Raw genomic sequence first — 25,444 nt, forward strand, 5'->3', positions numbered from 1 at the left:
AACCAGGAAGTGCTGAGACAGCAGGTTTCAGTACTTTTGTCTGGTACAGGTCCTCCCTCTTAGCTCCAGTTACAACAGAAAGAACGGTGGATCAGGAGCCTGTCCTTTCTCCTCCCCTCCATCCCCCCTCTGTTCCCAATGTGCTACCACCACACACACCTCCTCTAGAGGAGGAGGATCTCAGTGAGGAGACACAGCCCCATCACCTCAGGCATGCTGACAATTGAGAGGGCAGGTTCAGCTGGCCCCCAATTTCCTACCTAGGAGGAGCACTTGTGTGTGTGCACATTCCCATTCTGTGATACCTTCCTCACACAAGTAGAAAGAGCCCACCTGAACCTACGTAAGAGTTGTAAGGGGGTGTGTCTAATTGCTGTGACAATGTCTTAGCTTTGGGTAGTCATACCTAGTTATGCTGTGTATAGATGCAGAATCTTGTGTGACCTGTAAGCTGATCCATGAAGCACTCTAAACTGAAGTTTTTCATTAAACGTACTGGAGAAGACATACCAGTTTCCATACTGGAAAACATACTGATTCCAATGGGCTTGGCCAGGATACCTATATTGATTATTTATTTGTTTAAATATTTACACCCCACCTTCCCTAAAAATAATCCAAGGCAGCTAACTATCCTAACTATTAAAGCAATAGAAGATTTAAAATTCATTTACAAAATGTACACATGCATATAAGGGCGAAATAAAATGTAATCTATAAAAATGGTTCAGAAAACAAAACAATAATTGCAACTAAGACTTCATCACAGTAGCATAAAACCATCTCAGCTGGTTATTAAAGATGAGCATTATAGCCCAAAAGGGTCTTCTGTAAAGAATGGTCTTTGCTGTCAGTCAAAATGTCATACCACAAGGGGAAACGCAAACTTCCCTCAAGAGAGAATTCCAGAGCCTTGGTGCAACTAGGCTCTTTTCCTGGACGCTATTATAGCTAGTATGAGAGCCAGTGTGGTATAGTGGTTAAGGTGTTGGACTACGACCTGGGAGACCAGGGTTCGAATCCCCACATAGCCATAAAGCTCACTGGGTGACCTTGGGCCACTCACTGCCTCTCAACCTCATGAAAATCCTATTCTTAGGGTCGCCATAAGTCAGAATCGACTTGAAGGCAGTACATTTACATTATAACTAGTACACTAAAACAAAGTATCAGTCTCTTGGAAGTGCCACTGAAATCCATGTCATGTATCTCCAGCTAAATGTCATGATTGAGATGTGAAGTTTATAATGCCAGCCAAAGACGTTGTGCTGCCTGAGGTGAAGGGCAAGATCCCACTTCCTCAATTCCATGTACAGAGGCCAGCTGGACAGGCAATTGAATCTTATGGCTTCCTGCATTGCGTCTGTGAGTGCCAGGCTAACTTAGGAGGCACAGGGCAGACTGTGTGTAGAACACACTGCTCGGTCTTTCAACATCTCACCACCACTCTCAGTCCCCAGCACCTGAGGCAGCTGACTCACTCTGTCTAATAGAAAGGCTGGACTGATAACATGTTTTTCAAAATACAGTATTGTAATATTTGAGTTTTTACATTTATGAATCTGAAAATATTTTCTTTGACGAAAGGCACTAGGTCCTATACCTCAAGCACATAATACCACTGAATTTTATGGACAGCCATTTCTACAACAGACATGTTAAGTGCCCACAAATGATATTCAAGAGATTTACCAGAAAAGACTTTGAACTATTTATAATAGATCCATTTTAATGCTATAAATAGTTCAGTGTTTCTCCCAGTTTTCAGCAGATATTCATAAAGCATCATATTTTATCTCTTCTTGGGAGCGATATTTATTCATCCCTGTGCTGTGGAAACACCGCCATTTCTGTTCTTCTTTACTAGTTTCAGCTCTGCTTGATGGTTCTGAAGCCTTTCCCATATTATTTTTCTTCTTCCCTTGGGTTGATCCTCTTGAAAAATGCAGAACCTTCTTTATCGCTTCACAATGAAGCCTTCAGGTTTCCTTCTCTTTTTATCCTCATGACCAGGTCCTGCATCTCCACTGTGTTCTTATCATCCATTTGTCCTGCCCACCCTCATAATTATTCAATGATGGTGTTCTTTTTAACTTACCGTATTTTATTTCCTTGTGTGACCCTTTGGCTGTGTACATATTACCAGCTTAATACGTAGGTAGGTCTTTCTTTTTCTCAATTTGGATCACAGCTGGTTTGGAGGAAAACACATAAAAGCAGTATTTCATAAGCAATGACAGGATAGTTATGGACTGTGGCTAACATTATGTGTACACCACTTCCCAAACTAGTGCTGAGAGCACACTGGATGCAGTGTGTACACAGCCTACGTGTTTCTTCTTGTTGGTTAATGTATGTCCAAGTTTCTACCCTGTGCACAAGTTACATGTTCTGAATAATACTCCTTTAAGGTAATGTGTAGAAGGGCATTTAAAGACATGTGCATGTCTTTAAAAAAGAGAAAGGCATATGTGTTAATCAGTTGTGATTATAAACTTACTAGCATAATTGTAAGATAGCAGGCAGAAGCATGTGTATTCCCTCAAAACATGGATTTTTAGAAATCTCTTCTATGTTCTTTTGGTTTGTTTTCTAGTCATTATTCCACATAGAGATTTAAAAGTGGGGGGGGCAATCTCACATTAGAATGAATGAAAAAGACTTCAGATGATTTGGGGACAAGATTCAGTGCCCTGTAAAGAGCCTTCTCCCTGTGATTAGCATAAGCAGAATAAATTATACAAAATAAAATATGCAAATATACTTCACTTGTGTAATGTATACAAGTTACAGAATACCATTTTCATTGATGCAGAAAGTTGGTTTTTTGTTGTTGCTTTTCTTTGTTTAGTTTAGAACACACAGTTCTCAAGACATGGTAAATGGAAATGGACTGCCTTCAAGTCGATCCCGACTTCTGGCGACCCTATGAATAGGGTTTTCATGGTAAGCGGTATTCAGAGGGGGTTTAGCATTGCCTCCCTCTGAGGCTAGTCCTCCCCAGCTGGCTAGAGCCTGCTCAGCTGCCACAGCTGCATAAGCCAGCCCCTTCCTTGTCCGCAACAGCCAGCTGGGGGCAACTGGGCTCCTTGGGACTATGTAGCTTGCCCACGGCTGCACAGGTGGCAGGGCACATAACCCCCAAGCCACTCACTGTGGGGGTGATCTTTAGCTGGCCCTTTACACCCAGGAGACACGAATGGGGATTTGAACTCATAGACTCTGGACTCCCAGCCAGGGTCTCCTCCCCACTTTGCTGATCCATAAAGATGGTAAAGACAACATAATAGGCCTGTGTGTGCTATATGGAAGTCTGTTTTACAACCAAAGGCTTAAATTAGTGCTGTGCATTTTTATTTATTTATTTATCAAATTTATATCCTGCCCTTCCTCCTAGCTGTAATGGACCAGCCAGATATTGGCTTGAAATATGCCTAAAATGTGCTGAAATTATTTATATTTGCTTATAATGGCTAAACTTATAACTTAGTACCACATAAGTGGCATAGAGGAAAAATTTTCTCTTTTGAAAATGGGTTTTTCCAGCCCTCCCTTCTGATCAAAGCAATGTTTTCTTATGAAGCAGAGTATAAGATAAGGCATCCAGGCAGTCAGCCAACATTCTGCCTGTTTAAGAGGTTCCTTATATGATACAGTTAATACCACAGCATTCGACTAGTTCTTGACACTAGCCATACTTGCTGTCTCTAGGAGAAGGCATAGAGAGGCAGCTAGGACTACTTCTAACAGGCAGCATAACAAATAAGGCCATGGGAACACACCTTCCCTTTGATAAGAAAGGGTATAAAAGGCCAGGTTTTATAGCACTCATTACCCCTCAGTTCTGCTGGAGTGGGGGGGGGGTGAAAGAAAGCAGGAGGAACCATCCATCTATTTCATCCATGACATCTGATGGGTGATATTTTGACATGTATTTCCATGTGCTTTGTAATTTTGGCTCTGCAATATGACTTAACTCAGTCCTGCATCTATTGTAACTTGTTTTAACTAAGATGTGCCTTCAAAGTCTTATACTTTGATGTTTAATGGATATCCAGCAACTTGTTTCATGCTGATATGTATTCCTATTTTTCTGTTTCTGCAGTGTTGGCTAAGGCCACCTAGAATGCATTTTATTAGTTGCAGTGTACAAGATATGAATAAATAGCATATATTTATTTATTTATTAGATTTATTAGTTGCCCATCTGGCTGGTTGTCTAGCCACTCTGGGCAACGTACAGAATAAAAACATACAAATACATTAAAACATTAAAATCTCAACAGTAGTAATAAACCTAACCCACTCCAAAAGCCTGTCTGAAGAGCCTGGTCTTCAAGGTCCGGCAGAAGCTCATCATAGTGGGGGAATGACGGAGATAATTTGGGAGGGAATTCCACAGAGTGGGAGCCACAATAGAAAAAGCCCTCTCCCTAGTCCTCACCAGTGTAGCTGTTTTAACTGGTGGGATAGAGAGGACACCTTTTGAGGCTGATCTTGTTGCGCAGCATCCATATATTATAAAGACTGTTCTGCTGTCTGAAGTCTGACTCCAAATTGAAAATTTGTGGTACCTCTCAAGCCTAAGGAATTCTGGAGTGGTGTCTCCTCAAACCTCCGCCTGCACTGGACGACTGCTGTTGATAACCTATGAGCTTAGGTGAACTTGCATTTGACATACAAGGACTCTATGCAGATAGTGGGGGAAGGGAGAATGCAAGAACCCTTGACCCTGTGCATTCACTGGCAAGGGGACCGGCCTTGCAGGTATCAGAGCTCAGAGCAGCAATAATTTTTGCTTATGTCATCATGTTCTACAAATATCATTCACCTATGTCATTCACTTAAGGGCAAAAGAAGAAATAAGAAGTATGAGGAAATGCAGGACTGTTGATAACTTTAGAAGTGGGCTCATCTAGTCATAAGGCAACCTTGACATGTTTTGCTTTCTGTTATGAAACTGCACAAACTCATTTTCATTACTGAACAAGGTAGCTTATACATCATCAAAGATTATGAGAGATGAAACTAGTTCATGTGACATAAATTAGGAAGAAATGTGCTGCAAATGTCAGATGCTGAAAATAGTAAAATATTCATGTGTCTCACAGGCTGGTGCATTGCTTGTAATCAAAGCTATCCAAATTATAGGAAATAGTGTGTGTAGCAATCTTCTGTTCCTATTTTTAAACAGGCAAAATTTAGTGAAGCATTTTTCAAGCAGGGGTATAAAGAGAGACTAGTCTGTAGTATTCCTATCTTCTTATGAAAATGAACCTATGATAACTTGCTCCCCCAAGAATATTATCAAGAGATGGATGTAAGCATTTCTTAAGTGTATGCCAACAGCTATGCTTACAAGCTTTAAAATTAAGAAGAAAAAAGTGGAAGATGTATTGACTTGGTATCACTGAGCAGGCAGATGCCACTGGACCAATGCTAAACTCTGACTCTGACAGAGCTGTAATGGAGGGCTTTTCACAGAGCCATCACTCTGTTGCATTCTAAGCAATGGTGTAGAACAGTTACTGGAAATGGAATGTGTATGTATGAACTCTACGATCTGTGACCTGATAAAATGAGAAAAATAGATGGACATGCCCTTGAGTAAAATAACAAATCTAACTGGACACAGAAGCATGGTGAAAACACCCCAGGAAATAATGGTTGTTCTAAGTGCATTTTTAGAGCTCACAGTTGAAATTCATGACAGAATTAATAATGGCTAATCAATGCAATATTTTCATTTAAGGAAAATACACATTTGTGAATGCAATGGTAAACTCTAATACTGACAATACTTACTTGCCAAGCAGTTTGCAGCCAGCAGGGAACCATTAGGCAGAGTGTGGAAGGTGCTTCAGGTAGGTGATTTTGGGAGCCATGAAAGGGCAGCATTTTATTATTGTTGTTGTTATTGTCATGCTGGTCATTGACCGTAACAATAAAGATTGTTGTTGTTGCTATTATTACTACTACTACTGCCAGGGGTGGGGAAAGGAGCTTGTGGGATTTTCTGTCTCAGATGCCAACATAACTTGGCCAGTCTTGGGTACTGTGCCCCTTGACTTGGGCAGGGAGACATAGGCCTCTATCCAACGAAGTTGTCCTATTTGTGCAAGCACTTCCACTTGTGCAAAGAGCTTTCCCTCCCTCCCCTGGCCCTGCATAAGCCTTCCCCCCATCTGCTCTGGAGGGTTGGGGAAAACCCCAGAAGAGATCTGGGTCGGTGCACAGGGTGAGGAGAGGAGGGGTAAATTCTATTGCCGAAGCAGAAGTCCTTGTACACATGGGATAACTTCACTGGATACAACCCATGGTTCCATTTTCTGCTCTGCCTCATCTTTGAATAATAGTTCTAATTGATTAATGTAACTGCCCTTATCAGTATTCCCCCACTCACCCAATAAGCAAAAGTTCAGAAAGGCATTTATTTTTAACATACTCTAAATGCAGCACAGGAAACATATACCAAAATAAATAGTATAGCTGCCAATCTGAAAAAGAAAGCAACTGAGCATGCTGCTATGAAGCTTCTTCTGTGCACAATATCAAATAAAGTCACAGTTTTATTTAGGCACTTACAATTGTGTACAATGACTATTTTTATCCAAAGTTGTTTTCATAATGAATTCCTATTTCCTTATTTTCAAAGTGGCCTTAGCAGAACGGAGTGATTATAAAGCATATTAATCTTCATTTTTCACACTGAGATTCATTTCCTAGGGCTGGAAGCAACAACATCTAAAACCATCAGCATTTAGGATACAAGAATGTAATGTAGATTGAAAACCAAACACAAGGAATTAGTCAGCGACTTTGGTGCTTTGATGATTTCTAAGTAAATAGGCTTAGATTGATGTATGGGATGGGGCGAGGGAACCACGCAGGTAAGCTAGATAGCCAGAATGAAGATGTTTTAGAAAAGAAAAGAAAACATTTACGCTTTCATTATTATTATTATTATTTGCACATTTAATGGAGGGGGAATGAATACAAGTGTCTACTGTCAGTGTCGTCCTAGGGTAAACATTCATATGGAGCTGAAAACTCCTGTTGGTTGTAAGGAATATTTTATACTGTCATTTAGAGATGGATACGTATTTCAGATTGAAGGGGTCCTGATACCCTTTCCTATTCATCAGCCTGTCCAAAAGGGGGAATTCACCTTGCAGGCCAGGATGGAGTAGCAAGCACTGGAAACGTCTGTCAAGACTTTCCTCCTTTCCCCAGTTATTTCAGAACTTAAGATGTCCTGTCTCCTGTAAGAAAAAGACACACAAAAGCTTTTGAAAAATACTGTCCAATGACTGCTGAATAAGTTTAGCAGTCATGGGATAAGAAGAGTGGTTCTCTTGTGGACCACAAACAGGAAGCAGAGAGCAGAAATAAATAAACAGTTCTCCCAATGGAGGCAAAGAGAAAGTGGAGTCCCCCAAGGATTGGTATTGGGACCTGTGCTTTTTATGTTGTTCATAAATGATGTAGTAAAAAAGGTAAAGGTGTCCCTGCACTTATAGTGCGAGTCGTTTCCGACTCTTAGGGTGCCGTCTTGCAACGTTTACTAGGCAGACCGTATATATGGGGTGGGATTGCCAGTTCCTTCCCCGGCCTTTCTTTACCCCCCAGCATATGCCGGGTACTCATTTTACCGACCACGGATGGATGGAAGGCTGAGTGGACCTCGACCCCTTTTACCGGAGATTCGACTTCCTCCTTCCGTTGGAATCGAACTCCGGCCGTGAGCAGAGCTTCGGCTGCGTTACCGCCACTTACCACTTTGCGCCACAGAGGGCCATAAATGATGTAGAGTTCGAGGTAAACACTGATATGGGCAAGCTTGCTGATGATACTAAATCGTTCGGGGTCCTTAAAACAACAAGGGGCTGTGCAGAGCTCCAAAACAGCCTCTCCAAACTGAGTGAATGGGTGGCAAAATGGCAAATGCAATTTAGTGTAAAAATGTGTAAAGTGATGCATGTCAGGTGAGGGGGAATAAAAGCTTTTATGCTGAGCATGATTATATTAAAGGTCATGAACTGAAGATGTAATCAGCAAAATGAGCTGGCCTGGTTTGGTTTGGGCTGGATTGAAGCAGTTATCTGGAAGGAATAAACAAGTCATAATTGGTTAATTGTAGGTAGCTTAGGGGGAAAAGAGATAAGAGGGTGATTGGATAAAATTTGCCAAAGTATTGAGTCAAAACTCTGTAATAGGCTGAGAAAGTGGTGCAGTGTGACATAGTAGGGGGTATAACTGCTCTTGCTAGCTATTGTGCAACACAGAATTTCCTGTTTTTCTGTCCTGCAATGCTTTGCTGAATAAAGCTGGTTTTTACTCTTTTGGACTATTGTGTGAGCCTCCACGTTTTGAACCTTATTAAGGGGAAATTTTCCTGGCAATTTTGGTGTTAGCAGTGGGATGCATGGAACTCTGGCTGGCTGGTTGGTGTTCAGACCAGGAAGAGCGGGATCTCTGGAAGGCACCCAGAAAAGGTAAGATATTTTCTTTTGAAAATCTCCCTGGGGTTCCCGTAGTCTTCCCTGCCCAGCCCAAGAAGTCAGACTATCAGTAAGCGCTCCCTACATTATTTTGTACTAGAGTCCTAGAGTAAAATATTTTTCTGAGTGTGTTGAGTCGGCCCTCACTGAAGGGGCTTCGGCCCTAGGAGTAAAATCCACTGAAGATTCTGTTTCAGTTACTGTTTGCCTAGGCTGGTAAGGAGTCATTTCCTCTTTTGGCTTATCTCTGAATCTGCGCCATTGTGTTTTCTTTGGTCAAGAATGGAACAGTTTTCTGTTCTGTCCTATTTGTCAGGGACGCCTGATTCTGCTTTCCAGATTGCCTCTTTTCTTTCTGTCCACCCCATGACCCGAGGATAACAATGGGTGGAAAGTTTTCTTGCCAGACCTGAAAATACCTTTGGGATATATGTGCAAAAATTATGGCACATGATTGGGCCCAAAAACTGACCAGAAATTAGTGGACCTGGCCCATAGATGGAATGGCTTTACCTATGCAAAGCCCGATCTGCAGATTCTGGATGAGGGGACTTTCGACATTGACAAACTGACTTATTTGTGCCACTACCTAGAGGACAATAAGCCCAGACAAATGGACTATTGGTTTCTCTGGGATGAGGAGGCAAATAAACGCTGGCAAAAAATGCTATCCTTATAGATACAAACCAGAAATTAAGAGACTAATTGGCTGCCTAAGAAGAGAAATTAAATCTTAAAAATGACCCAAATTATAGAACAAATCAGCTTCATGCTCCATTATACCCATCCTTGGCACCCAACACTCCTCCTGTCTGTGACAGTAGAACCGATGACTTACTAGATGACTGGGTACCCCAACCACCTCTGCAAGGCCCGGAAAGCCTAAGTTCCTACCCAGATGCCGGAGGATCCAGTGTAACCAGAGACTTTAGCTACAGCAGCTCACCATGCAGTCACCCCACTGAATTTGCCTACCCTGCCATAAACTGAAGAGTGTTCCCTAGGCTGTACCCCTGACCTAGACCTGAAGGATTTTACTGAGGCAGAGGTACAAGCAGCCATGCCAAGGGAAACTCGGAAGAAATGGAGAGTAATAGGAAGAGCTGTAGATGACCAGAACCGCCCAAAAGTGACTTTAAAAAATTCTGGTGCCAAAATAATACATGTTAGTTTTAATGAAGTTAATTTCCATGCATTATTTCCAATCCCAAAAGGAGCTTTCCCACTCCATGAGTACCCACCAACTGTTCAGGGAGGGAGACCACTACAGTCCATGTTCCTTGGACACCGAGAGATGTAATGAACTGGTCTACTACATTCCTGAAACTCCAAGAGTCTCCCCAGGAATTTAAAGCTAAATTAAGCCAGCTTTTCTCAATATATAAGCCAAGCTGGGGAGACATAGAAATGCTCTTATCAGGCCTGCTAGCACCTGAGCAGAAAACTTCTCAATTGCACTAGAATTCCTGGGAAAGGAAGGAGGGAGTGGCCTCACACTGACCAGGGCCATGCTATCCCAGCCCAGCGAGCTGCTTTAGATGCAATGAAATAAACCTTGCTTGATGCAATCACAGAGATGGTGCCATCCCAAGTGGACTGGTCAAAAGTTGAACTTTACAAACAGAAACCAGATGAACATCCGGCTGAGTACAATAGCTGCCTTGATGCCATCATGGGGTGTCATGCTGGCATTGACCCAAATGATGAGGCTCTTCATAGCCTAGCGGTCAGCATGTATGTTAAAAACCTCCTACCAAAGATTAGGGAAAGATCAGAATCAGTTGTACTAGTTTGGAGAGTTAATTCTCTTGACTTCAGCAAAGCTTTTGACAAAGTGCCCCATGATATTCTGATTAGCAAGCTAGCTAAATGTGGGCTGGATGAAACAATTATCAGGTGGATCCACAGTTGGCTCCAGAATCATACTCAGAGAGTGCTTATCAATGGTTCCTTCTCAAACTGGGCAGAAGTAACAAGTGGAGTACCACAGGGCTCTGTCCTGGGCCCAGTGCTCTTCAACATTTTTATTAACAACTTGGATGAGGAGGTACAGAGCATGTTGCAAGTGCATTTGGAGGAAGCGGATTGTCTGGATCCATTTCAATCAGGCTTCAGGCCTGGACATGGGACTGAAACAGCCTTGGTCGCCTTGGTGGATGATATGTGGAGGGCTTTGGATAGGGGCGGATGCACCTTCCTTGTCCTCCTGGATCTCTCAGCGGCTTTTGATACCATTGACCATGGTATCCTTCTGGACCGCCTGAAGAGGTTAGGCATAGGGGGCACTGTATTGCAGTGGTTCCGTTCCTTCCTCTCTGGTAGGTACCAGAGAGTGGCATTGGGGGATGAGGTTTTGGATCCTTGGCCTCTCACTTGTGGGGTGCCACAGGGCTCCATCCTCTCCCTGATGCTGTTCAACATCTATATAAAGCCGCTGGGGGCTATCATCAGAAGATTTGGGCTGCAGTGTCACCAGTATGCTGATGACTGTCCAGTTCAAAGCGAGAACCACCAGTGGGAGATGAGGGTGCAATAAATTCTTGTTTTATTAAAGTAATGGATACATCAAAGGCGCTGCGCCTCATAGAAACCCTTATGCTAACTCACTACAATCCCTAACTGCACTCTAGACATGCTCTGCAACTTGTGAGGAAAGTTGACTCAGCGCCCACTTTTGGGCACGGTAGCCTCAAATAGAAGAGGTCTTGGTTCGTAACCACTCACTCTGTCGCACACACGCCTCCTTCTGCCCTGTCCGTTTCTCCCAACATTGTGAGCACGGTGAGGCGAGCCTCCGAGGGCTCATTGGAAAGCACAGGTTCCTGATCGGCAGGCGGGAGAGCGGAGGGCATTTCTAAGATACTGCTTGGTGAAGGAGGAGTGTCTGCTCTCTCAGAAGCATCCCCCAACAGTCCCGTGGGAGTGCTGGGGGCCTGAGCGCTGTCGCATTGAGGGGCAGGACCAGCCATGGGAACTGGCGGGGCGGGTGTCTCGTTCTCTTCCCCAAGGTCGGAGTTAGACTCAACAACAGCTGGATCATCCATGCTCCCTAACGGCTGAGGCTTCTGAAACTCAAGCCTTCCTCCTTCCTCAGGAAGGAGGCTGGGTCCATCACCCCTGGGCTCAACAATGACACGCAGCTCTATATCTCACTTAAATCTTCACTGAGGTTGGCTGTAGAAATCCTATCCAAGTGCCTGGAGTCGGTGAGTGGCTGGATGGGAAGGTATAAGCTGAAGCTGAACCCTGACAAAACCGAGGTACCGTTTGTGGGAGACAAGGGAAGGTTGGGAATGTTGACCTGGTGCTCAATGGGGTACAATTATCCCTGAAAGACCAGGTCTGCAGCCTAGGGGTCATTTTTGACTCCCAGCTGTCCATGAAGGCTCAGGTCTCAGCTGTGAGCCAGGCAGCACTGTATCAACTCCATCTGATATGGAGGCTATGCCCCTACCTTCCCAATCACCTGCTCCCATCAGTGGTACATGCCCTGGTCTCCTCTCGCCTAGACTACTGTAATGTGCTCTACGTGGAGTTACCCTTGAAAACGGTCCGGAAGCTGCAACTGGTACAGAATGCAGCGGCTCGCCTGACTAAAGGCAGCCGCCGGCGAGATCACATCACTCCAGTGCTGAAGGAGTTGCACTGGTTACCAGTTGTTTTCCAGGCCCAATTCAAGGTGTTGGTTCTGACCTTTAAAACCCTATACAGTTTTGGCCCAGTCTATCTGAAGGAGCACCTTCAACATCATCAGGGATGCCGCTCAACAAGATCAGCCTCAAAAGGCCTTCTCTCTATCCCACCAGTTAAAACAGCTAGACTGGTGAGGACTAGGGAGAGGGCTTTTTCAATTGTGGCCCCCACTTTGTGGAATTCCCTCCCAAATTATCTCTGCCATGCCCCCTCTATGATGAGCTTCCACCAGGCCTTGAAGACCTGGTTCTTCAGGCAGGCTTTTGGGGTGGGTTAGGTTTTATTATTATTGTTGAGATTTTGAATGTTTTAATGTATTTGTATGTTTTTACTTTGTACGTTGCCCAGAGTAGCTGGACAGCCAGCCAGATGGGCAACTAATAAATTTAATAAATAAATAAATAAATAAAATTCGCAGATGATACAAAATTGGGGGACATAGCTAATACTGTGGAAAATAGAAACAAAATTCAAAGGGACCTTGATAGGCTGGAGCATTGGGCTGAAAACAACAGAATGAAATTCAACAGGGATAAATGCAAAGTTCTACACTTAGGAAAAAGAAACCAAATGCACAGTTATAAGGTGGGGGATACTTGGCTCAGCAGTACGACATATGAGAAGGATCTTGGAATTGTCGCTGATCACAAGCTGAATATGAGTCAACAGTGTGATGTGACTGCAAAAGAGGCAAATGCTATATTAGGCTGCATTAACAGAAGTATAGTTTCCAAATCATGTGGAGTATTAGTTCCCCTGTATTCAGCACTGGTTAGGCCTCATCTTGAATACCGCGTCCAGTTCTGGTCTCCGCATTTCAAGAAGGATGCAGATAAACTGGAACAGGTTCAGAGGAGGGCAACAAGGATGATCAGGCGACTGGAAACCAAGTCCTATGAGGAGAGACTGAAAGAACTGGGCATGTTTAGCCTGAAGAAGAGAAGATTGAGGGGAGATATGATAGCACTCTTCAAGTACATGAAAGGTTGTCACATAGAGGAGGGCAGGGATCTCTTCTCGATCGTCGCAAAGTGCAGGACATGGAATAATAGGCTCAAGTTGCAGGAAGCCAGATTTCGACTGAACATCAGGAAAAACTTCCTGTTAGAGCCATACGACAATGGAACCAATTACCTAGAGACGTAGTGGGCTCTCTGACACTGCAGGCATTCAAGAGGCAGCTGGACAGCCATCTGTCAGGAATGCTTTGATTTGGATTCCTGCATTGCGCAGGGGGTTGGACTTGATGGCCTTGAAGGCCCCTTCCAACTCTATTCTATGATTCTATGATTCCATGACACAAATCCTTGTATCCACTACTCAAATTTATGATGAATTAGCTATGGAAAAGAAAGGAAGAAGGATTTATTGGCTAATTTGATGACTCAACAAACTAATTTGAAAATGGAAAATGGAAATGGACTGCCTTCAAGTCGATTCCGACTTATGGCGACCCTATGAATAGGGTTTTCATGGTAAGTGGTACTTTATTCAGAGGGGGTTTACTATTGCCTTCCTCTGAAGTGGAGAGGCAGTGACTGGCCCAAGGTCACCCAGTGAGCTTCAAGCTTCATGGCTCTGTGGGGATTCAAACCCTGGTCTCCCCAATCCCTGAGAAACAGAAACCAGAGAGACTTTAATGTACAGCCACAACACCCACAATTTCATAATGAGAGCACTCAGAGGTACCTCCAACAACAGCAACAGCCCAAAAAGTGCCCAATTCTGATGACATCTGTAATTACTGCATAGGATAGGGCCACTAGAAATTTGAGTGCCCAAATCGCAAACCGAAATTTGCACACCCAAAACCCCCATGGGCCCCAACGAAGCTACGACCTGTAACCCAAGGACTGGTTTTTTTCCAATGACAATTTCAGCAACCCTTGCCTAACAAGTCATCTCTGAATGCACTAGCTATGAATGTCGACTAGCCTGAAACATCTGTTCCTGTAACTGTGAATGGACAGAAAGTTGTGTGCTATTTGTCAGTGACATATTCTATATAAATGTTTTGCATAATTTTAATTAAGATACATTTTGTAGTAGTAGTAGTAGTAGTAATAATAATTCACATCTCAGTAATTTTGATCCAGGAAGTACAAAATAGTTAATGTTCCTAGAAAGCCCTAAGTCACTATGGTATGTTATCAGTTTTTAAAACTATTAAGTTTGCTATTGGAGAATTAGATGGGGAGGGATGGGACTCACGCTTGAATGCATCTTGTCCTCCAATTTTGAAAAGATCCCAAAGGGTGTGTTTTTGGTAATTGCTTATTCACTCTCAGAGCTTTTTGTGTTATCAGATAAATAAATGAGCAAATGTCAGAGAAGAAATGCTAGTCAGAGATGGGGAAATGCTAGTGGTTAGCACTTAGAAAATGGCTCATGCAGCAGGTGTGTTTTTCTGCCAAGGGTTTTGTTTCCTATTTAGAGAAAATGGGCCTCAAGTTGATACCAAACTCAAGGCCATGACTGCTGAAAAGTTGGATAGTTCCTCCTTTCAAATGTTGCTCAGAAAATATACTGGGTGCTTTTCTGAATCAATATTCACTTCTAGACTACACTTAAAAAACAAAACCTGTGAACTTGGCCAGGAGGATTGAGAAGAATGTATGTAAAACAATTTTGCTACAAGGCAGGAATGTGTATACGCCCTTACCCTTTTCTCATTTTTCTAAGACATTTCACAGGGGTGCCATATTGTCATGGAGTTTTGACCTTATTCACCGAATGGAGATTATCCCACAATACTGAACTAGAAAGGCTTTGGCAGGCATTTTTCCACCATAGAAGCAGAATCTTAGCTACTGTAGTGAGTAGACACTCTTTCTGAGAAAGTCATCCATTAAGGTTGGCTTGGCAATTTTGCAGGTTTTTTCCATCTTTGTCTCCTCCACTTTGCCACAAAAGGGCCGTATATCCTTCAGTTTATTCTGCTCATTAGAAATCACCTCTGAACATGATCCATGTAAGGAGATGAGATCTGTGGAAAAATATCACATTGGGAGCTGAATGTAGTGGATCCTAGCAAGAATGCTTGTGTTAAATACTCTTATCTTGGTAAATGGCAGAGAATGGTTGAGATGGAAATGCCTATCTCAGCTTTGTATTAAGAACTACCAGCGTTATTTTCTACAGAGTTTCACTGAAGACCTGCATTACTATTTTTGATGCTGTGATGGTTTTCTGTTCTGGTAGCCTATGCCCTATCCCCCCCCCCAGATGCACACCTTAACATGGTGAGGGGGTTTGAGAGTGTCAAAGAAGCTGAGAGCAATGCCGTCAGGAGTCTAGACCAAGAAGCTAGAGTCCTAGCAGGGTCACCCAAGGTGGAATAGTCAAAGCTGAGACACCAGACTAGGATGTATCCAGACTCGGAGGAAGTCAATGGTAAACCACCTCTGAATACCTCTTACTATGAAAAACCTATGAATAGACTATCCACAGTGCAACATGAGATAGTGCTAGAATATCAGACCCCCAGGTCAGATGGCACATCAAGCTACCGGAAGAAGAACGGACAAGTATGAGTAGCGCTGTGAGTAATGATGCAACTGGGTCAAAGCTGAAAGTAAGCCCAGAGGCTGATGCGCACAGATGTGAAAGGAGAGTCTGGAGTTGTATAACATACATAATAGGGACATGGAATGTGAGAAGGATGAACCAGGGAAAGTTAGAAATTGTCAAGCAAGAAATGGAATGCATCAACATAACAATACTTGGTGTGAGTGTATTAAAATGGGTGGGAATATGCAGGAAATGATAAATTAAGAAGAAATGGGGTTGCTCTAATAGTGAGCTAACAAAAGCAGTTAGAAGCTATAATGCAAGGTCTGAGCGAGTGATTATACAGCCACAAGAGTATATAGCCAGCGTGGATTTCTCACATTCTGCAATGTTAAATTGAAAATACCCCCCATGCCATTCTGATGCTTCCCATAAGCTCATTTCAAAACACAACCTTACAAAACGTATAGTACTGAACTCAGAAATGCTTGCTTAACAACCCTCTCAATTTTAATGGCGATAAACAAAACAGTCAGAAAGAATTGAGAGTTCAAAGTCTAAAGAGAGAGAGAAGAACCCCAGAGCCCTTTTGGACTTTTTTCTGTCGGAGTTCTCATAATCTATTGAAATTCATTAAAAATCAGCCATGTTCACAGAGGACCTGTAATCCTAATACTAACCTTGCCCCATACTCTGACCTTCATCTTCTGCAGTTTCAAAGTGAAAAAATGCCTGGCTAATTTTTAATTAATTTAAGAAATGGTGCATTAAACTGAATGATAATGTGGGGCATGCTCAGTAAGAACCAACTGTCAGTGTTCTAAAAGCCAGACTCACAGCTGCTTGGCTTGCCTAATCAAGGGGCCACACCTACACCAGACTTTGATTTCACGTGAGAAAGTCATGGCTTCCCTCAGAGAATCCTGGGAAGTGTAGTTTGTCAAAGGGTGCTGACAGGAGACTGCTATTCTCGTGACAGACCTCCAGTGGCCAGAGTGGTTTAACAGTCAGCAGCTCTGATTGAAGGTCTATGAGGGGAACAGGGCATCTCCTAGCAACTCTCAGCACCTTTCACTAACTATGCTTCCCAGGATTCTTTGGGAGAAGACATGACAGTCTAAAGTGAAATAAAGGGCTGGTGTGGATGTGGCCAGGGATAACTTTGGTTTAAATTTGAGTGGGAGGCTACATGTGCCTGCTGTAGAATAAAAAGTTGAGGGAAACCCTGAAAATCAATGATACTGTTCACAATGTTTTATTTTGGAAAGAAAAGGGGCTTTCCCACTGCCCAGTGCCCACCCATCCAATCTCCTCTCCTCCCCTCCTCCTCCCCTCCCTGCCCCTCCCCCAGGTCCGTGTTGGACTTAATCCTGGTAGACCAGGGTTTGAATCCCCACACAGCCTATGCAGCTCACTGGGTGACCTTGGGCCAGTCACTGCCTCTCAGCCTCAGAGGAAGGTAATGGTAAAACCACCTCTGAATACCATTTACCATGAAAAGCCTATTCATAGGGTCGCCATAAGTCAGGATCGACTTGAAGGCAGTTCATTTCCATTTTCAAACATGATTGCGCAGAAATAAATCCCATTGAACTCAAAAAGTATGCAACTGATCAAACCCACCCTCCCTTCTTCTCTCTCCTATACCCTCTCTCTTGCCCCTTCCCTCCCCCTTCCTTTGCCCCTCCCTCCCCCTCCCCATGGACAGTTTTACCTATCTTAAGCATGATTGCATGGGAGGAAATAACATTGAAAATAAGCATGCAAATGATCAAACCTGCCCTCCCCTGGAAGATGAGATCCCCAGGTCAGAAGGCACTCACCGAGCTACGGGGGAAGAACAAAGGACAAGGACAAGTAGTGCTGTGACTAATGACGCAGCTGGGTCAAAGCCAAAAGGAAGCACAGAGGCTGATGCACACAGATGCGAAAGGAGAGTCTATAGTTGTACGGCGCACACAATAGGAACATGGAATGTGAGAAGCATGAACCAGGGAAAGTTAAAAATTGTCAAGCAAGAAATGGAACGCATCAACATTATAATACTTGGTGGGAGTGAACTAAAATGGACAGGAATGGGAAATTTCCAATCAGGCAACTACAAAATATTTTATGCAGGAAATGAGAAATTAAGAAGAAATGGGGTTGCTTTAATAGTGAGAAGTTATGTAGCAAGAACAATTAGGAGTTACAACGCAAGGTCTGAGCGAGTGATATCAATGAGATTAAACGGGAAACCTATCAACATAACCATCATCCAAGTCTATGCTCCGATGGCAAACGCAGAAGATGAGGAATTGGAGAGATTTTACGCATAAGTACAGGAAGTAATTCATCACACACCAAAACAAGATGTGCTGATAATCATGGGGGATTGGAATGCAAAAGTAGGGAACAAAGAAGAATTAGGAATTGTGGGGAAATGGGGCCTAGGAGACAGAAATGAAGCAGGAGAAAGACTTATTGAATTCTGTGAAGCCAATAATTTGTTTCTTGCGAACACATTTTTTGAACAACCAAAAAGATGACTGTACATGTGGACATCAACAAATGGACAATATAGGAATCAAATTGACTATATAATTGGTAGCAGAAAATAGAGAAGTTCCATACTTTATGAGAAAACAAGACCAGGAGCGGACTGAGGTACAGATCATGAACTGGTTGTATCGAAAATCAGAGTAAAGCTAAAGAAGAACAACAAAGCAATCATAATGCCAAAATACAATTTAAATAACATCCCAGAAGCATATAAAGTTCAATAAGGAACAGGTTTGAGGCTTTAAACTTAGTTGACAGAGAACCAGAAGAACTATAGAATGAAGTCAGAGACGTTATCAGGGAAGAATGCAAAAAGACAATACCTGTAGTTAAAAAGAGAGAAAGACCTCAATGGATGACTGCAGAAACTCTTAAAATGGTTAAAGAGAGAAGGAAAGCAAAAGCAAAAGGAGATAGAAACACAGTCAGAACCCTAAATGCAACAATACAGCGACTAGTACGTAGGGACAAAGAGAACTATTACAATAGTTACTGTATAGAAATAGAAGAGGACAACAAAAAGGGAAGAACAAGAGCCCTGTTCCAAAAGATTAGAGAAATGAAAGGGAAATTTAAACCAAGAGTAGGGATGTTGGATAATCAACAGGGGAACACACTGACTGACAGAGATGAAATAAAAGGAAGATGGAAGCAATACACTGAAGAACTCTATAAAAGAGATGCAAGGATGACAGATTCATTCATGGAGGAACCGTATGATGAAGAACCAGAAATTTTAGAATGTGAGGTGAAAGCTGCTCTTAAAATACGTGGAAGAAACAAATCACCAGGAATAGATGGCATACCAATAGAGTTGCTACAAGCTACTAAGACTGAATCTGTCCAAATTTTGACTAAAATCTGTCAAGAAATATGTAAAACTAAAGAATGGCCCACAAACTGGATGCATTCTATATACATCCCAATTCCAAAGAAAGGGGATCCCAGGGAATGCAGTAATTATCGAACTATTGCCTTAATATCCCATGCAAGTAAAGTAATGCTCAAGATTCTACAACAAAGGCTCTTACCATATATGGAGTGAGAAATGCCAGACATTCAAGCTGGATTTAGAAAGGGAAGACGTACCAGAGATCATATCGCAAACATACGTTGGACAATGGAACAGAGCAAGGAATTTCAGAAGAAAATCACCCTGTGCTTTATAGATCACAGTAAAGCCTTTGATTGTGTAGATCATGAAAAACTATGGAATGCTTTAAAAGAAATGGGGATGCCACAGCATCTGATTGTCCTGATGCGCAACCTATACTCTGGACAAGAGGCTACTGTAAGGACAGAATATGGAGAAACCGATTGGTTCCCTATCTGAAAGGGTGTGAGACAGGGATGTATTTTATCAACCTATTTATTTAATCTATATGCAGAACATATCATACAGAAATCAGGATTGGACCAAGATGAAGGAGGTGTGAAAATTGGAGGAAGAAATATCAATAATTTAAGATATGCAGGCGATACCATACTACTAGCAGAAACCAGTAATGATTTGAAACAAATGCTGATGAAAGTCAAAGAGGAAAGCACAAAAGCGGGACTACAGCTGAACATCAAAAAGACTAAAGTAATGACAAAAGTTTTTTGCAACTTTACAGTTGACAATGAGGACATTGAACTTGTCAAGGATTATCAATATCTTGGCACAGTCATTAACCAAAAGGGAGACAATAGTCAGGAAATCAGAAGAAGGCTAGGACTGGGGAGGGCAGCTGTGAGAGAACTAGAAAAGGTCCTCAAATGTAAAGATGTATCACTGAACACTAAAGTCAGGATCATTCAGACCATCGTATTTCCGATCTCTATGTACGGATGTGAAAATTGGACAGTGAAAAAAGTGGATAAGAGAAAAATAAACTCATTTGAAATGTGGTGTTGGAGAAGAGCTTTGCGGATGCCACGGACTGCAAAAAAGACAAATAAACCAGAACTATCACTAGAAGCTAAAATGATGAAACTGAGGTTGTCATACTCTGGATACATCATGAGAAGACATGATTCATTAGAAAATATAATAGTGCTTGGAAAAACAGAAAGGAGTAGGAAAAGAGGAAGGCCAAACAAGAGATGGATTGATTCCATAAAGGAAGCCACAGACCTGAACTTACAAGATCTGAACAGGGTGGTTCATGACAGATGCTCTTGGAGGCCACTGATTCATAGGGTTACCATAAGTTATAGTTGATTTGGAGGCACATAACAACAACAACAGAATCATTGCTTAAGTATTTGATTTTACATCAAACTGCAGTTTCAGATTCAACTGTTAATGCACACAAAATAGAAATAGAACATAACTTCCAATTTGAAATACAAAAGGCTGTCTTCACTCTCATATGACACTGACCAATAAAAAGGCTTTGAAATTAATAAAAAATAAATTTGACACAGTTTTCTAGGATGAATAATGAGAGAAATAAAATTTTCTAGATTAGATTGCTGCCCTGGACTCCTGCTGGGAGGAAGCGTGGGATTTAAATCAAATTTATTTATTTATTATTTGATCTATATCAGTAAATAATAAATAAATAATTCTCTGTAGAAACAATAGTAACACAGGAATGAAGCAAAGTAAGAACACCAACAAACATACAAAAATGTAATTGTCCATCTTTGGAGATGGCAGGTGTTGCTACCACTCACCATATGCTCAGAGGCACCTGTTACCAAATTTGTCCAAGCTACACAAGAAGTGGATTGGACTGTGAAATACCAACCCAAATGGTGTTTGCATTTTGACCAATTTGTAGGGCAATCCAATATCTGAGAGAGGAGGTCAGGTCTCCTGCTCCCCTGGTGCATTCACTATAGCTGCTCAATTTCCCTACTTTTTAAAGATGGATAGAAATATTTGTGGGCTGTAGGTATGTTCTTAAACCACATTTTTTTTTTGCCTATTAGTGAATTCAGAGGTGGTTTTACCATTGCCTTCCTCTGAGGCTGAGAGGCAGTGACTGACCCAAGGTCACCCAGTGAGCTTCATGGCTGTGTGGAGATTCGAACCCTGGTCTCCAACACCTTAACCACTACACCACACGGGAAACCTATTAACATAACCATCATACAAATCTGTGCTCCAATGGCAAACACAGGAGAAAAAGAAATGGAGAGATTTTATGCAGAGGTACAGGAAGAAACTGATCACACACCAAAACAGGATCCTCTGATAATCATGGGAGACTGGAATGCAAAAGTAGGGAACAGAGAAGAACTAGAAATTTTGGGGAAATGGGGCTTTGGAGATAGAAATGAAGCAGGAGAAAGACTTATTGAATTCTGTGAAGCCAATAATTTGTTTCTTCAAAACACATTTTTTGAGACACCGAAAAAATGACTGTACACATGGACATCATCAAATGGTCAATATAGGAGTCAAATCATTATATAAAAGAAGCAGAAGACGGAGAAATTCCATACTTTTTGCAAAAACAAGACCAGGAGCAGACTGTGGTAATAATCACCATGGGAACACATTGACTAACAGAGATAATATAAAAGGAAGATGGAAGCAATACACTGAAGAACTATATAAAAGATTCATATTCATTCATGGAGGAACCATATAAAGAAGAACCAGAAATTTTAGAATGTGAGGTGGAAGCTGCTCTTAAAATACTTGGAAGAAACAAATCACCAAGAATAGGTGGCATACCAATAGAGTTGATACAAGCTACAGAGAATGGATCTGTCCAAATTTTAACAAAAAATTAACAAATATGAAAAGAAAAAAATGGCCCACAGACTGGAAGTGTTCAATATACATCCCAATTCCAAAGAAAGGGGATCCCAGGGAATGCAGTAATTATGGAACGATTGCCTTAATATCCCATGCAAGTAAAGTAATGCTCAAGATTCTACAACAAAGGCTCTTACCATATATAGAGTGAAAAATGCCAGATGTCCAAGCTGGATTTAGAAAGAGAAAAGGTACCAGAGATCATATTGCAAACATATGTTGGATAATGAAATGGACCAAGGAATTTCAAAAGAAAGTCGCCCTGTGCTTTATAGATTACAGCGAAGCCTTTGATTGTGTAGATCATGAAAAAGTATGGAATGCTTTAAAAGAAATGGGGGTGCCATAGCATCTAATTGTTCTGATGCACAACCTATACTCTGGACAAGAGGTTACTGTAATGACCAAATATAGAGAAACCAACTGGTTCCCCATTGGGAAGGGAGTGAGACAGGGGTGTATTTTATCACCCTGTTTGTTTACAAGATCTGACCAGGGTGGTTTATAATAGATGCTATTGAAGGTCGCTGATTCATAGTGTTGCCATAATTTGTAATTGACTTGCAGGGATATAACAACAACAACAATATGCAGAACATATCATACAGATAGTGAGTTTGGATCAAGATGAGGGAGGTGTGAAAATTGGAGGGAGAAATATCAATAATTTAAGATATGCAGACGATACCATACTACTAGCAGAAACTAGTGATGATCTGAAACAAATGCTGTTGAACATTAACGAGGAAAGTACAAAAGCAGGACTACACCTGAACATCAAACAGACTAAAGTAATGACAACAGATTTACGTAACTTTAACGTTGACAATGAGAACATTGAACTTGTCAAGGATTATCAATATCTTGGCACAGTCATTAACCAAAAGGGAGACAATAGTCAAGAAATCAGAAGGCGGCTAGGACTGGGGAGGGCAGCTGTGAGAGAACTAGAAAAGGTGCTCAAATGCAAAGATGTATTACTAAACACCAAAGTCAGGATCATTCAGACCATGGTATTCCCAATCTCTATGTACGGATGTGAAAGTTGGACAGTGAAAAAAGTGGATAAGAGAAGAATCAACTCATTTGAAATGTGCTGTTGGAGGAGAGTTTTGCGGATACCATGGACTGCAAAAAAGACAAATAATTGGGTGTCAGAACAAATTAAACCAGAACTATCACTAGAAGCTAATATGATGAAACTGCGGTGATCATACTTTGGACACATCATGAGAAGACATGATTCACTAGAAAAGACAATAACGCTGGGAGAAACAGAAGAGAGTAGAAAAAGAGGAAGATCAAACAAAAGATGGATTTACTCTATAAAGGAAGCCACAGACCTGAACTTACAAGATCTGAACAGGGTGGTTTACAACAGATGCTATTGGAGGGCACTGATTCAGGTCACCGTATGTCATAATTGACTCGAAGGCACATAACACACACACACACACACTAGTAGTTCTATACCACTACTATTCAAAAATGAAATAGTACACTATCTTGAATAAGATCAGGTTGGCTGGCAAGATGTAACAGTGCATTTATTTATACAATTTATAGCATAATTCTGTTGGTTGTGCAGGAGTGGAGAATGGCATACCAGATTCACTCTAAGTGTGAACTTTAAAAAATTCTCTACCCCAACTAGTACTTTGTAGTAATGGAAACATAACCCTGAATGGTAGGGGTGTTTTTTAATGTAACCATGTAATGAGCTCCTAGAAAAGAGGACTGCAGCTGTATATCCTATCTTGAAATTTCAAACTGTTATTGCCCATATTAGATCGAATCATGTAACAATCCTAAAACATTATTAGCACCCAATGATGTGGAGTCAAGTGCTTCTAGAAATGGCCTCTTAAGTAGAGTACAAAGAAAACAACAGCCAAGAAAGATTTCTGACAGAGGACAGCATATTAAAATGCTATGAGATGATATCCCAGCTTAGGTTTAAATAATTAATGAAGAACAAATGTTCCAACTGACATGTAAGCATGAAATTCTCTCTGTGGGCTGACCTTCATTCTTCTGCAGTTAGCTAATGAGGGTTTTCTTTGTTTTCTGTCTTGCTGGAGGACCTCTGGGCCTTGTATCATTATTGAATGAGCACAATGTCACCTCAGCTGGCAGAAATGTTTTGTCTTTTGTCAGGGAGAGAAGTTTGCTCATGCCAGCCAGTGAAAAGCATAATATGGCAACAGGCAATTGAGATCAGACATTTCAATTCGGTTAACTTAGCCCTGTGGAGATGTTTAACCTGCTGCTGTTGTTTAGATCAGAATATTTACGCTTCCTTGTTATATGACTCTTGTAGCTACTTCTGGAGTTTGGAAAGGGCTGTTGTAAATTAATGATCAGCCAAAGCAATTTATCTTGAGATCTGCTCACCACATTCCCTTTTAGCAGTTAATTATCATCAGTGGGCTGAACGGTATATATTTGGAAAATGAATACTTTCAGAGCAGCTGCTTTTTATCTTATTCATAACGGCAAGTATATTGTATCTATCAGTGATACTTACAGTTGGGAAAACACATCTGCTCAGGGAGAATTCTAAAGGCCTGGTAAATTGCATTGTTAAATAGTTCAGCATTTAAGGGAGCACCACAACGTACTTTGATAACAGACATAGCTTTGCAGATGGGCAAGAAGTCGTTTCAATAACTACAAGTGATTTTGTATTTGATTATTTTTGGAAATGGCATTTGCCTTTCGCTTTTGTAAAATCTGTTCTGAAAAGCCAAGTAAGACATTGGGAAAACATTTTGGCCCAACTCTGTTGTATATTTACATGTTATTAGTACACATATTATTGGCTTCTCAATGCCAATGCCTGGAGGCACTGTGGGGTATTGCAAGGGGGGTTGGCAAGATTGCCTGGAGGAGTGGGGGAGACTGGGGGTTGGGATTGGTATTTAAAGCATACAAAGGTGAAGCCCCTAGGTTAGTTTGTTTTTAATGCGTATACAAGATGATGAGCAGGCCTCAGCCAACACACAGTCTTGTCAGCTGTTATGGGCCTATTTCTGCAAAAGTTTGATCATCCCTAACATTTCAGACCTTTTTTCACTAAGCATATATATTATTCAATCCCCCTGTTTTTAGGCTAGGAACAACGTGACACCAATATGTAACTTCCACATGCATAAGGATTTTCTTCTTCCCTGAATTGCGAGGGGCAACATGTTTTCTCTTCCATTTCCAAAGACTTCTCGAGCCTATTTCAGACATGCACTACACCATATTATTTCTCTGCATTTGATTCCCATGTGAATTGTGACTACAGACTGATTGTTTGTGCTGACTCCATTGAAAAGCACTGCACTGGAGGTATTATGAACATTGTGTGTGTGGTATTTTATCTGAAGAACCATTTGCACATGCTGCAGCCATAAAATGAGCAACTTTGACATGTGCTTTATGACCACAGCTTTCAGTT

The 25,444-nt window shown here is 41.7% G+C and overlaps 1 long non-coding RNA gene across 1 annotated transcript in view; it reads left to right on the forward strand.

The window, feature by feature from the left end:
* Nucleotides 1-25,227, forward strand: part of LOC133382200 (uncharacterized) — a 34,594-nt gene extending 9,367 nt beyond the window's left edge. The window contains exons 2-3 of the long non-coding RNA XR_009761840.1: nt 8,415-8,495; nt 25,111-25,227. This is a non-coding gene — a long non-coding RNA (uncharacterized LOC133382200). The remainder of the gene's footprint in view (nt 1-8,414; nt 8,496-25,110) is intronic.
* Nucleotides 25,228-25,444: the final 217 nt, after the last annotated feature.

Source organism: Rhineura floridana, chromosome 3 (assembly GCF_030035675.1).
Source record: "Rhineura floridana isolate rRhiFlo1 chromosome 3, rRhiFlo1.hap2, whole genome shotgun sequence".
NCBI classification, from domain to species: domain Eukaryota; kingdom Metazoa; phylum Chordata; class Lepidosauria; order Squamata; family Rhineuridae; genus Rhineura; species Rhineura floridana.